Here is a 16,012-nt window from a genome sequence, read left to right as displayed (position 1 = left end):
TAGTGCACTACATAGAGAACAGGGTGCCATTAGGGAAACACACAGAGAAAATGCATGGACTCATGGACACTCGGTGTGTTGCTGGGATTATGTTACCTCCGGGAGAGGCGTTTATTTTTATTAGAGATTCTTTGGTCTCCTTTTTTGCTGCTGACTGTGGCACCTCTGTGGTTTTATCTGATCTCTCTCTCTCTTTCTCTCTCTTTCTCTTTCTCTCTCTCTTTATCTTTCTTTCTTTCTCTCTCTCTCTCTCTCTCTCTCTCTCTCTCTCTCTCTCCCTCTCTCTCTTTCTCTCTCTCTCTCTCTCCCTCTCTCTCTTTCTCTCGCTCTCTCTCTCTTTATCTTTCTTTCTTTCTTTCTCTCTCTCTCTCTCTCTCTCCCTCTCTCTCTCTCTCTTTCTCTCTCTTTATCTCTAAAACTGCGTGGGGGCACACCGCATACATCACACCCAAATGAGCCTCCCAATTATGTGTGTGATGGGGACCAAAAAAAAAGCCTGGCTGCCTCATTTGCATGTACAGCTGGGCAGAAGGATCAAACAGATTGTTCATGTATCCCTCTTTTGCGCAGCGGTGTCTCAGCCTTGAATCACAAGTTAGGGGAGAAAGAAGTTCACATCCAAGTCCTTCCATTTTGTCTTGTTTCATTTTGCAGCCCCCTCACATCTTTGTCTCGCACACTGCATCATCGGGAGAGAAGAGGGAGAGAAAGAAAAAGAGAGAGAGGGGGAGAAGAGAGAGAAGAGAAAGAGGCAGCTGCAGGTATTGATCGTCGACAGTGTTCAGCATAATGGGTGTTAATGTGAGAGTTTGTGAGAGACGAGGTGCCGTGGCTGGTGTGCCCATCGGAGCAGGGACACGTGAACCACAGCCGTCGTGTGCTAAATGATGCCATATGCCAGGCTCTCTGCCAGTCCCCTTGAGGTAAACCCAGACTAACTCATGCTAAATTGTCCTCACGCTGGCAAAGCATCAGATTCAGATTTCTTACAGTTAGGAATGAACTGCAGAGAGAGTGAATGTCTGGCCCTGAAGGCGTATGACACTGAATGTCGATCAGCAGGGCCATATTGAGGAAAATAGATGTTGATTACGATAGATTAAACAGAATTTGATTTGATGATGGGATGCAATAATGTGCTATAACTTGGATCAATGATTTTTCTTCAAAAATTGGACTCCTACACAAACAATAATAATATGGAAACAAAAGTATTTGTGATTTTTTTTTTTAAAGATGAATGTTATGTCATGTTATGCAGAAACAGCCATCACACAATCCAATTGTGTAATGAGAGTGTTTGTTGTGAGAGCGGATGTCAGACATTTCCTCAAGTTCGTCAGGTACCGCTCAAAGCACTTCACATAGTGGTCTAAGTCTAGACTATCGGTCCCCTCGGGTGAGAGAAAAAAGACTAACTATGACCTATTTCAGGCCTTTCTTACGCTAATGAAACCAGCATAAAATAGAGCATGACAAAAGCGCAGTGGCAGGAAATGGTCAAAGGGGAAGAGGCAAAAAGGAAATTATAGCCAAGTGGTTTTCAGATGCACTCGAGAGTCTTGTTCTTCTGTTCTTTCTGACAGCCATTATGGTGCAGTTCTCTCCTCCAATCAACTAGTGAGAGCAAGCGTTTGAGAAAGTTTGACAGTACATTTGTGTGTGTATGTGTGTGTGTGTGTGGTGTGTGTGACCAAAGCAAAGACAGGTCAAATAAAGTTTTTATTTCTGCTATAGGGCTTACAAATAAGTACCTCTTCTGAGAAAGTTTGACAGTAAGTGTGTGTTGTTATTTCTGCTATAGGGCTTACAAATTAGTTGTTTCTTTACTTCTTCTTGTGTCCAACAAGTAATGTGTTCATTTAACTTCATTCAAGTTAATTCACCTAGTTAAGAAGTCTAGACCTTATCCGTCTCTGTCCAAAGTACCTTCCAACCTTCTACTTACTGCCCCACTCATGGTTCCTCTGAGCTCTCCTCTAGCATGCTGCCAGATCTGTTTGCGCTGTCACTGTGACTATAGGAGTTGGCAAGGCAGCTCAAACAGCCTAGTTCTCCTCCATCCTGGGTCTGTTTTGGCTTGACTTGCTTTAGTTTGTTTTCTAGGCAACCTTGCTTGCTTGTCTTCTCTGTGGCAGACCTCAGCCTCTGTGTCAAATGGAGAGCTAACGCTGTGTTGCACCTCAGTCCCTGACACTTAAAAATAGTCTGACAGTCGTGCTCAAAGGCCCGTTGCTTTTCTCTCTCTGCTTTACTCTACACCTGCCAGCTCCTCTCCGTAACACGCTCCTTTGCCCCCTCGAAAAGTTTTTTCCTGGAAGAGGTGACACGCCGACTGCACTATTAAAAAGGTGCGAGTAGTGTAAGATACTCAATTCCTACCCAGAGCAAATGAAATAGAAGGTTCACTGAACTGCTAGGATACCCAAAACATTTTTATAATAAGAAAATCTCAAGAGGAGTTTTGGTCATTCCCGTCTCACTTTGGCGAGCATGTTAAGATGTTTTCAGTGTATGTAATAGCCCCTTGTGCCCTGATGATCAGCCTCTCCTCCCTTGTGCACTCCTGAATTGGCGCCGTCTGACTCACTGAGCGAGGTGCCAAAGGGCCGCTGGCAACCAAGCCCTCCTCAATGGAGTCCTTGTTCTGCTTTCTCGCCCGTCACCGCTGCCAACTCTGCTCTGCCCAGAAGTTCCAGAAAAAGCAGCGGGATCATCCTCGGCTACTGGAGCGTCTTTCTTAAGATGCGTCCGCACAACATTTTTTTTAATAAATAGAAGATGCATCTGCTTCCGACAGATCGGCAGACATACCACAATGTACCCCATGGGATGATTTCGGACGTTCCAAGTCATCCCAGTTGGACAGTTAAGAGCGCAGTCAGTTGGTTGCAAAACAACTAAAATAACTTGTATGCATTCAGGACTTTGCTCAGCATAAGCTGTCATAAGCACCGGCAGTGACAGTGGCTTTACCCCAGTGTAACTGAAGCACTGCCGACAGCTCAAAACTGGCACCATGGAAGGCCCAAGATAGGAACAGCAAGTTGATCAGCCCGAGAGGTAAAATGTACAGAGGCTGGCCTTGAACGTCGTTGGGAAGATGAACTAGCTGAATGAATTGAATGAGCTTCTGTCTTCTAACTCAGTTGCAGCAGAGACCTGAAGGGTGTCATTAGAAAGCAATTTTTCTGGGGAGCGTTATAATTCAATTACACTTTGTTTTTTATTACCCCCCCTGACGTTTAATGCTAATTTGAAAGGCCCATGAAAAATATTTACAAGCATCCCGTTTAGAGGGTCATGAATCAGGACAACAACAGTGTTAAGGGCAGACATTTAGGTAGATGATGGAGTGAAACAGAACAGATTGAATTGCATTACTATGAACTCCGCTCAAAGCCATTGCTCCACTAAATTACTGAATATTCCCCCCAAACGAGATGGGCACAAATGACTCTGTGATTGACTACTCAAGCTGGATTATCTATGAGAGAATGGGATGGTTTTCTCCATTTTAAGTCAAAACTTGCACAGTTTTCTGGAGGGTGAGTGGGTGGCTGGGGAAGAAAAAAATCAATAAGGCTCTCATCCCTGTGAAGAGGTGCTCAGTGAAAGAGAAGGGCATGGATGAAGGAGGATAAAGAGGGGGAGGAAGAGGTGAAGGGTGGGATGTGGGAGAGGAGAGGTGAGAGAAAATGGACAAGAGGGACAATCAGTTGGCTGAATCAGTTCCAAGAACTCTCAAACACACACACACACACACACACACACACACACACACACACACACACACACACACACACACACACACACACACACACACACACACACACACACACACACACACACACACACACACACACACACACACACCTCTGCTGAGAAGTTACCGCCTTAAACATCTATACTTGTCTTTCAACAATCTGCCTAGTAGCCCACACATTGTCCTCTGCATGAGCCATAGAAACCAATACATATTTTCATACAATACCACTGTACTCTCAAACACAAGTCTCCAGGGTTCGATAAAACAAAAATGTTCTTGTGCCGAGGGAGTTTGTTTAATCAATAAAACAATGTTTGCTGTTGGAGGCAAAAAGAAAGTGCACTGGAAAGGACACTTGGATGGATTTTCCAGCTAACAAAAGTCTCCACAGGTGCCACCAGTGTCACTGAACAAGCACACACACACAAATCCACACAGCAATGACGGTGGGTTCCAGACAAGACAAGGCCAAGTATTTCGCCAAAGCCTTTGGTTTCCGCCTATCCGACAACACTCCCATTGTGTGCGTGTGAATGAAGGCTTCATCTAATTTGCTGAGTCCCGCTGTGCCCCCACCGCTGTGCCCCCACCGCTGTGCCCCCACCGCTGTGCCCCCACCGCTGTGCCCCCGCCTGTGTTCACTAATACAACCACCTTGGCACGCTCACAACTACAGGGGCTCAAGGTGCCTTGGTAATAATGAATACATTATTCAAATGTATTCAGCGATGACATTTAAAAGTCTTCCTGGCCACAAATCCGGCCCCCAAAAAGAAACTCATCACCCGACTGGATGTTTAATTTCTGTTAGTGTTGCGTTGTGTTGTTCTGAAGAGAGAACAGGTGGGAGAACAACACAGAATAGTAGCTGGAGTATTTATTACGCTATAAATCTTTAATGCTCTTCCATTGCGGGCGCGACCATTATTACAAGGCCCGATGCAAATGATTATTTAAGAGACACATGGCTGGGATTCAGATGGCCGTAAGGTCTGGCCTGAAAACTATGAAAAGGGAAAAAATAGGTTATTAATATTGCAGAGAGAGAGAGTGTCCACCTGCGTCAATTCTCTTCATTCTAATGGCAGACATTGTTTAAAGGCTTTTTGCAATACAGCTAGTGGCATATTAAATATGCCAAATGCTCGAGGCAAATAGTATTTTATTTGCTGTATATTGGCTTTCTGTTTTGCAATATCTAGAAGAAAATATTGTTAACACTGTAGTAGCCTGCAGGTAGGTTAAATGCATTATGAGACAGTGTTACCCAAATTATTTAGCTGAGAATAACAGCTTGGGCCCCAAAAATGTAAAGTTGAGTCTGGTCATGTCTCAGCACTAGGGTTGCAAAACCAGGATATATTATTGGAAATGTTCCAACTTTACCAGCAAACAACCATAATTACTTTAGAAGATGACATCTAGTGGCATTTCTGTGTACTTCAGATTATCACAGGTGTCAAATTATATGTGGCCTAACCACATGTTAAATATATAAAACAACCAATTGGAATATTTTTAAATAAAAAATAGAATGAAAAAACTGTAAAACATTATCCTAAATATAAAACATCAACTTAGTGAATACCATTGATGTTTAATACAAGGGTTTACGTATGAAATATCCTTAATATTTGTTTGAAGCACTTTTACTTATTTTACTTTGTCAATATGTCTTTGTTGTCAATGTTTTGTCGCCAAACTGGCAGCAGTTGTGAAAAAGTCAATGGTTAAAGAAGGACTTGCAAAGTTGATTGAAAAAAAGGCCCTTGTTGATTAGCTGCTAATGAACTAATATTAACTATTTCATGTTGAACCATATTGCCAATCCACTAGAAACTCATGGAAAATATGGACAAAGATGTCTAAAAATGAATACTACACTGAACAAAAATATAAACACAACATGTAAAGTGTTGGTCCCATGTTTCATGAGTTGAAATAAAAGATCCCAGAAAGGTTTCATATGCACAAAAAAGCTTATTTCTCTCAAATGTTGTGCACAAATGAGTTTACAGCCCTGTTAGTGAGCATTTCTCCTTTGCCAAGTTAATCCATCTATCTGACTGGTGTGGCATATCAAGAAGCTGATTAAACAGCATGATCATTACACAGGTGCACTTTGTGCTGGGGACATTGAAAGGTCCCTCTAAAATGTGCAGTTTTGTCACACAACACAATGCTACAGATGTCTCAAGTTTTGAGGGAGCGTGCAATTGGCAGCTGTTGCCAGAGAATTTAATGTTAATTGCTCTACCATAAGCCACTGTCAAAATTGTTTTAGAAAATTGGGCAGTAGTTCCAACCGGCCTCACAACCGCAGACCACGTGTAACCACGCCAGCCCAGAACCTAAACATCAGGCTTCTTCACCAGCGGGATCGTATGAGACCAGCCACCTAGACAGCTGATGAAACGGTGAGTTTTCACAACCAAAGATTTTCTGCACAAACCGTCTCAGGGAAGCTCATCTGCATGCTCGTCGTCCTCACCAGGGTCTTGAACAGACTGCAGTTCGGGGTCGTAACCTACTTCAGGGGGCAAATGCTCACCTTCGATGGCCACTGGCACGTTGGAGAAGTGTGCTCTTCACAGATGAATCCAGGTTTCAACTGTACCGGGCAGATAGCAGACCGTGTATGGCGTCATGTGGGCGAGCGGTTCGCTGATGTCAACGTTGTGAACAGAGTGCCCCATGGTGGCGGTAGGGTTATGGTATGGGCAGGCAAAGCAACGGACAACAAACACAATTGGATTTTATTGATGGTAATTTCAATACACAGAGATACCGTGACAAGGTCCTAAGGCCCATTGTCGTGCCATTCATCCACCACCATGACCTCATGTTTCAGCATGATAATGCACGGCCCCATGTCGTAAGGATCTGTACACAATTCCTGGAAGCTGAAAATGTCCCAGTTCTTCCATGGCCTGCATACTCACCAGACATGTCACCCATTGACCAAGTTCGGGATGCTCTAGATCAACAGCGTGTTGATGCGGAGGAGATGTGTTGCTCTGCATGAGGTGAATGGTATTTGTGACCAAGAGATGCATATCTGTATTCCCAGTCATGTGAAATCCATAGATTAGGGCCTAATACATTTATTTAAATTCACTGATTTCCTTATATGAACTGTAACACTAAAATCATACGAATTGTTGCGTTTATATTTTTGTTCAGTGTATACTGTGCATTCGGAAAGTATTCAGACCCTTCGACTTTTTCCACATTTTATTACGTTACAGTATTATTCTAAAATGTATTGGATTTTTTTCCCCCTCATCCATCTACACACAACACCCCATAATGACAAAGTAAAAACAGATTTTTAGATTTTTATTTGAATTGATAAAAAAAATAAAACATAATATCACATTTACATAACTATTCAGACCCTTTACTCAGTACTTTGTTATAGTAACCTTTTGCAGTGATTACAGCCTCGAGTCTTCTTGGGTATGACGCTACAAGCTTGGCACACTGCTATTTTCAGGTCTCTCAAGAGATGTTAGATCGGGTTCAAGTCCGGGTGCTGGCTGGGCCACTCATGGACATTCAGAGACATGTCCCGAAGCCACTCCTGTGTTGTCTTGGCTGTGGTCTTAGGGTTGTTGTCCTGTTGGAAGGAGAACCTACGCCCCAGTTTGAGGTCCTGATGGCGCTGGAACAGGTTTTCATCAACTATCTCACTGTACTTTGCTCTGTTCATCTTTCCCTCGATCCTGACTAGTCTCCCAGTCCCTGCCACTGAAAAACATCCCCACAACATGATGCTGCCACCACCATGCTTCACCATAGCGTTCAATCTTGGTTTCATCAGACCAGAGAATCTTGTTTCTCATGGTCTGAGAGTCTTTAGGTTCCGTTTAGCAAACCCAAGCGGCCTGTCAAGTGCCTTTTACTGAGGAGTGACTTCCGTCTGGTCACTCTACTATAAAGGCCTGATTGGTGAAGTCCTGCAGAGATGGGAGAATCTTCCAGAAGTACAACCATCTCCACAGAGGAACTCTAGAGCTCTGTCAGAGTGACCATTGGGTTCTTGGTCACCTCCCTCTAGGAAGAGTCTTGGTGGATCCAAACTTCTTCCATTTAAGAATGATGGAGGCCACTGTGTTCTTAAAGCTGCAGACATTTTTTTTCACCCTTCCCCAGATTGGTGCCTCGACACAATCCTGTCTCTGAGCTTTACGGACAATTCCTTCAACCTCATGGCTTGGTTTTTTGTTCTGACATGCATTGTCAACCTTATACAGACAGGTGTGTGCCTTTCCAAATTATCTCCAATCAATTGAATTCAGGTGGACTCCAATCAAGTTGTAGAAACATCTCAAGGGTGATCAATGGAAACAGGATGTGCTTGAGTTCAATTTTGAGTCTCATAGCAAAGGGTCTGAATACTTATGTAAATAAGGTATTTTTGTTTTTAATTAGTTATAGATTTGCAAACATTTCAAAAAACCTGTTTGCGTTGTCGTTATGGGGTATTGTGTGTAGATTGATGAGGTAAAACATTAATTTAATACATTTTAGAATAAGGCTGTAACATAATAACATTTGAAAAAAGTAATGGGGTCTGAATACTTTACGAATGCACTGTATAAGAATACATTTTCAAAAAGCTATTGAAGTATAAATTACCATAGATTGCCATAGATTACCTGGTAATTACCAAAATTACTAAAGATTCTGGTAACTTTGTTAAATTACCGGTAGCTTTGCAACAGTCTGTTTCCTTCTGTTTTGTGCACACTGAACACAACCATGTTCAGCAGTGGGCAGACGCTAAAATCAGAGACTAAGATAAGAGTCAGGCAGTTAGTAGATGACTCACTGTGTCCCTATCAAGACCCAGATGCAGACAGTGTCAAAGTAACGAAAGTTTATTACTAGAACAGGGGCAGGAAAAAGGACAGGTCAAGGCAGGCAGAGGTCAGTAATCCAGGTCAGAGTCAAAAGGTACAGAACGGCAGGCAGTCTCAGAGTCAGGGCAGGCAGAGGTCAATAATACAGGGCGGTGTGACAAGGTACAGAACGGCAGGCAGGTTCACGGTCAGGGCAGGCAGAATGGTCAAAAACGGGAAAACTAGAAAACAGGAACTATAGAAAAAGACAGGAGCAAGGGGAAAAATGCTGGTAGGCTTGACGAATAAAAAAACTGGCAACAGACAAACAGAGAACACACGTATAAATACACTGGGAATAATGGGAAAGATGGGCAACACCTGGAGGGGGGTAGAGACAAGCACAAAGACAGGTGAAACAGCTCAGGGTGTGACAGTCCCAATAGTTATGACTCACGCTGTATTTGTGTTTGTATTTATTATGGATCCCCATTAGCTGCTGTCAAGGTAGCAGCTACTCTTCCTGTGGTCTAGCAAAATTAAGGCTGGTATTTTAAAACATTACAATACATTCACAACACAATTAATTGTGTGCCCTCAGGCCACTACTCTACTACCACATATCTACAACACAAAATCCATGTGTGCGTGTGTGTATAGTGTGTATGATAATTTGTGTGTTTGCATGTGTCTGCCTGTGTTTGTGTCTCTTCACAGTCCCTGCTGCTCCATAAGGTGTATTTTTATCCGTTTTTTTTTATTCTAATGCTGATTCTAATGCTTGCATCAGTTACTTGAAGCGGAATAGAATTCTATGTAGTTATGGCTCTATGTAATACTGTGCACCTCCCATAGTCTGTTCTGGACATGAAGACTGTGAAGAGATCTTTGATGGCATGTCATGTGGGGTATGCATGGATGTCCAAGCTGTGTGCCAGTAGTTCTAACAGACAGCTCGGTGTAATCAACATGTCAATACATCTCACAAATACAATTAGTGATAAAGTCAATCTCTCCTCCACTTTGAGCCAGGAGAGATAGACATGCATATTATTAATATTAGCTCTCTGTGTACAACCCTCTTTGTGACGCTGACCAAACGAGTGAACAGTAGTCCAGGTGTGACAAAACTAGGGCCTGTAGGACCTGCCTTGTTGATAGTGCTGTTAAGAAGGCAGAGTAGAGCTTTATTATGGACAGACTTCTCCCCATCTTAGCTACTGTTGTATCAATATGTTTTGACCATGACAGTTTACAATCCAGGGTTACTACAAGCAGTTTAGTCACCTCAACTTGCTCAATTTCCACATTATTCATCACAAGATTTAGTTCAGGTTTAAGGTTTAGTGAATGATTTATCCCAAATACAATGCTTTACTCTAGCTTTAATCAAAGCCAATGGCATGTCGTTAGTAAAGATTGAAAAAAGTATGGGGCTTAGACAGCTGCCCTGGGGAATTCCTGATTCTACCTGGATTATGTTGGAGAGGCTTCATTTAAAGAACACCCTCTGTGTTATGTTAGACAGGTATCTCTTTATCCACAGTATAGCAGAGGGTGTAAAGCCATAACACATAGGTTTTTCCAGCAGCAGACTATGATGACGATAATGTACATTTCAGAGGCAGTCTGAAACATTGTTACACAACACGATGCTGGCCTAATTTTATCGCCACTGACTAGTTGCTTTTACTATCTTTATTCGAATTCTATTTCATTGTCACAAACGAGGACCATATATATTGTGTTTATTTGCCTTGTCAAAATGTCTCGTGATGTCTGTGGGCCACATCTGCCAGTAATATGATGCAAATTAGATGTACTAATGGTTAATTAAGTATCCTATTATATACTATATTAAAATGTAGCCAGCTATTTACGTTGAGAAGACAATGTACAATGTGTGCCAGTGTCCCTCCCTAGTCAGCTTCATGATTCTATGAGCAGGCTTGAGACATACAGTGCCTTCAGAAAGTATTCACACCCCTTGACTTTTTCCACATTTTGTCGTGTTACAGCCTGAATTTACAATTAATTAAATTTAGATTTAGTGTCACTGGTCTACACACAATACCCTATAATGTCAAAGTGTAATTGTGTCTTTAGAAATGTAGAAAAATGTATTAAAAATTAAAGCTGAAATGTTTTGAGTCAATAAGTATTCAACCCCTTTGTTATGGCAAAGATCAGGAGTAAAAATGTCACATAATAAGTTGCATGGTTTCACTCTGTGTGCAATAATAGAGTTTTACATGATTTTTGAAGGACTACCTCATCTCTTTACCCCACACAAACAATTATTTTTAAGGTCCCTCAGTTGAGCAGTGAATTTCAAACACAGATTCAACCACAAGGACCAGGGAGGTTTTCCAATACCTCGCAAAGAAGGGCACCTATTAGTATAAATTACACTTTGGATGGTGTATCAATACACCCAGTCACTACAAAGATACAGGCCTCCTTCCTAACTCAGTTTTAGGAGAGTAAGAAAAATGCTCAGGGATGTCACCATGAGGCCAATGGTGACTTTAAAACAGTTACAGCGTTTAATGGCTGTGATAGGAGATAACTGAGGATGGATCTTCAACATTGTAGTTACTCCACAATATTAACCTAAATGACAGTAAAAAGAAGGACACCTGTACAGAATAAAAATATTCCAAAACATGCCTCCTGTTTGCAATAAGGCACTAAAGTAAAACTGCAAAAAATGTGACAAAGAAATTCACTTTATGTCCTGAATACAAAGCGTTATGTTTGGGGCAAATCCAACACAACATCACTGTGTACCACTTTCAAATTTTCAAGCATGGTGGTGGCTGTATCATGTTATGGGTATGCTCGTCTCCGGCAAGGACTAGGGAGTTTTAGGATTAAAAGAAACGCAATAGAGCAATAATCTGCAAATATTGTACACTGAACAAAAATATAAATGCACAATGCAACAATTTCAAAGATTTTACTGAGTTACAGTTCATATAAGGAAATCAATCAATTTAAATACATTAATTAGGCCCTAGTCTATGGATTTCACATGACTGGGAATACAGATATGCATCTGTTGGCCACAGATACCTTTAAAAAAAAAGTAGAAGGGTGGATCAGAAAACCAGTTAGTATCTAGTGTGACCACATTTTCCCTCATGCAGCGCAACACATCTCCTTCGCATAGAGTTGATCAGGCTGTTGATTGTGGCCTATATAATGTTGTCCCACTCCTCTTCAATGGCTGTGCGAAGTTACTGGATATTGGCGGGAACTGGAACACACTGTCATACATGTCGATCCACAGCATCCTAAACCTGATCAATGAGCGACAATGTCTTGTGAGTATGCACGCCATGGAAGAACTGGGACCTTTTCAGCTTCCACAAATTATGTACAGATCCTTGCGACATGTGGCCGTGCATTATCATGCTGAAACACGAAGTGATGGCAGTGGATGAATGACACGACAATGGGCCTCAGGATCGTGTCTCGTATCTCTGTGCATTCAAATTGCCATAGATAAATTGAAATTGTGTTTGTTGTCCACTGCTTATGCCTGCCCATACCATAACCCCACCGCCACCATGGGGCACTCTGTTCACAACGTTGACATCAGAAAACTGATCGCCCACACAACGCCATTCATGCTGTCGGCAATCTGCCCGGTACAGTTGAAATCTCGATTCATCTGTGAAGAGCACACTTCTCCAGCGTGCCAGTGGCCATCGAAGGTGAGCATTTGCCCACTGAAGTCGCTTACAATGCCGAACAGCAGTCAGGTCAAGACCCTGGTGAGAACAACAAACATGCAGATGAGTGCCCCGAGACGGTTTCTGACAGTTTCTGCAGAAATTCTACAGTTGTAGAAACCCACAATTTCATCAGCTGTCCGGGTGGCTCGTCTCAGACCAACCCGCAGGTGAAGAAGCCGGATGTGGAGGTCCTGGGCTGGCGTAGTTACACGTGGTCTGCGGTTGTGAGGCCGGTTGGACCTACTACCAAATTCTCTAAAACAACATTAGAGGCGGCTTATGGTAGAGAATTTAACAAATTCTCTGGCAACAGCTCAAGTGGACATTCCTGCAGTCAGCATGCCAATTGCATGTTCCCTCAAAACTTGAGACATCTGTGGCATTGTGTTGTTTGACAAAACGGCAAATTTTAGGTGCACCTCTGTAATGATCATGCTGTTTAATCAGCTTCTGGATATGGCACACCTGTCAGGTGGATGGATTATCTTGGCAAAGGAGAAATAGTCCCTAACAGGGATGTAAAGAAATTAGTGCTATTATTTTGCAAAATGTTTTTTGAGCATATGGAAAATTTCTAGGATCAACACTTTACATGTTGCGTTTATATTTTTGTTGAGTATACAGTTCAGGTGTGCAAAGCTCTTAGACTTTCCGAGAAAAACTTGCTGCTGTATTCGCTGCCAAATATGATTCTTACATATTTTTGACTCAGGGGTGTGAATAGGGTTTACATGGATAAACAGAAGCAGCAGGAAACAGCACTTGCCGTATCAACAAAATATCGGTGGACATTATGATATAAACTTAGGCTTCAATGATGATTGTTTGTCTTATACATGTCTTCCTCATATGAGAGGATTTAATTCCCCATTTCCCCAAGACACCACACAACCTTGATTCATCTTCGAACCCGTTGCATACCAGAATAAGGTCATGCACATTAGGTAGTTGACATTTTGCCTTTGGCTAATGAGGCTATTAAAAGATATGAGCAGTCTCTTTGGATTATGATCAAACAGCTGGGAGGAAAAGGGAAAAACAAGGGGGAGAAACAAGCGGTAAACAGCTGCATTTCAATGCGTACATGCCAAATGGCACCCTATTCCCTATAGAGTGCACTTCTTTTGACTAGTGCCAATAGGGGACCATAGGGCTCTGGTCAAAAGTAGTGCACTATATAGGGAAAAGGGTGCGATTTGGGATGCACATAAAGGCCTCGTTCCCACTGCTGTTATAGGCTAAACGCTCTCTGGTCTTTACTTGCCCAACAGCATGTTGGCGTGTCTGAAAAACACATCAGATATTACTTCACCATGAGATTATTTTATTATTGTCAAATCTTTGGCCAAGTGAAACTGAGTGGAGAGGGTAACTGGAGGCCCATCAACTGCATCATGATATCATCTTTTATGACCATCTCTTACCCCCTCCTTTGTCTCTGTGACCTTGGGCGTTTTCACAATCAAATGTGTTTACGATTTTATTTTATTAGGATCCCCCATTAGCCGGCGACAACTAGTCTTACTGGGGTCCGACACATAATGAAAAAGACATTACAGACAAAATACTTTACAATTTACATAAATGTAAAAACATTACAGTGCATCAGTTGAGGCTCCACAGAGGAGGACCATCCTCCTCTGCAAATGTCATAAAAATTCAAATTGTAAAACATTTTAAAAGTTATCCTTTTTAGATAAAACTATACTAAATATAATCACCTCACCAAATAATTGATTAAAACACACTATTTTGCAAAGGTCTACAGTAGCCTCAACAGCACTCTGTAGGGTAGCATCATGGTATAGCTGGAGGAAAGCTAGCTTCCGTGCTCCTCTGTGTACATTGACTTCAATACAAAACCTAGGAGGCTCATGGTTCTCATCCCCTTACATAGACTTACACAGTAATTATGACAACTTCCGGAGGACGTCCTCCAGCCTATCAGAGCTCTTGCAGCATGAACTGACGTTGTCCACCCAATCAAAGGATCAGAGAATCAATCTAGTACTGAAAGCATAACCAACAGCTAGCTAGCTCTTCAGTGTATAAAATGTGGTGAGTAGCTGACTCAAAAAGAGAGAAAGACAATAGTTGAACAGTTTAGAACAATTTAATTTCTTCCAAAATGAAGGAGAAGCAACAGAGAAATAGAGAGTGAGAGATTGTCATTTTTTTCTCAGTTTCACTTACTTAGCAAGCAAATGCAGCTAGCTAGTTTAGCCTACTAAAACCGAGGGATGCTATGTTAAATATCTGACACAACATTGGAACTCTTCTAAGTCAAGGTAAGCTTTTGGTGATACTAATTTATTGCCACCGGGGACCGCCGGTGTCACTGCTTACTGACTGTACACTATAATGTTATTGCATGATTGTAGAGGGGTTTACTAAAGCCTTAGTTATATTAGCTATGCTGACAATGACGTTACTTTACCTAATATGGTGACAACGATGTAGGCTGTGTTTGGCCTGATAAGGTTTTTTCGCCTGGTAACATACAGCTAATGTGTTGTACATTGATGTCCACAAGGGAAGGGAAGACGTGCGAGGAGGAGAGCACATAGATGCAATAAGGAATACAACATGGCTTCTATGAAAGTGAACAGCGTTTACGCAACCAGAACAAGACAGGGATAAACATACCTGAATTTATCCAATAGAAACTCTTGTTTGCAACTGTTGGACTAATGATTACACCCTACATAGTGCCTTCGGAAAGTATTCAGACCCCTTGACTTTTTCCACATTTTGGTAGGTTACAGCCTTATTCTAAGATTTAATCAATTTACACACAATACCCCATAATGACAAAGCAAAAATAGGATTTTAGAATTTTTGCTATTTTCTGAAGAAAAAAAAAAGAAATATTACATTTACATAAGTATTCAGACCCTTTACTCAGTACTTTGTTGAAGCACCTTTGGCAGCGATTAGACTCAAATCTTCTTGGGTATGAGGCTACAAGCTTGGCACACCTGTATTTGGGGAGTTTCTCCATTCTTCTCTGCAGATCCTCTCAAGCTCTGTCAGGTTGGATGGGGAGCATTGTTGCACAGCTATTTTCAGGTCTCTCCAGAGACGTTCGATTGAGTCCAGGCTCTGGCTCGGCCACTTAAGGACATCCAGAGACTTGTCTTGAAGCCACTCCTGCGTTGTCTTGGCTGTGTGCTTAGGGTTGTTGTCCAGTTGGAAGGTGAACCTACGCCCCAGTCTGAGGTCCTGAGCGCTATGGAGCAGGTTTTCATCAAGGATCTCTTTGTACTTTGCTGCGTTCATCTTTGCCTCGATCCTGACTAGTCTCCCAGTCCCTGCCGCTGAAAACATCCTCACAGCCTGGCCCACCATGCTTCACCATAGGGATGGTGCCAGGTTTCCTCCAGACGTGACGCTTGGCATTCGGCCAAACATATCAATCTTGGTTTCATCAGACCAGAGAATCTTGTTTCTCATGGTCTGAGAGTCTTTAGGTGCCTTTTGGCAAACTCCTTGCGGGCTGTCATGTGCCTTTTACTGAGGAGTGGCTTTCGTCCTGGCCACTACCATAAAGGCCTGATCGGTGGAGTGCTGCAGAGATGGTTGTCCTTCTGGAAGGTTCTCCCATCTCCAAAAAGGAACTCCAGAGCTCTGTCAGATTGACCATGGGGTTCTTGGTCACC

This window comes from Salmo salar, chromosome 12 (assembly GCF_965601325.2).
Source record: "Salmo salar chromosome 12, fSalSal1, whole genome shotgun sequence".
NCBI lineage: Eukaryota > Metazoa > Chordata > Actinopteri > Salmoniformes > Salmonidae > Salmo > Salmo salar.
This window is presented reverse-complemented; position numbering follows the sequence as displayed.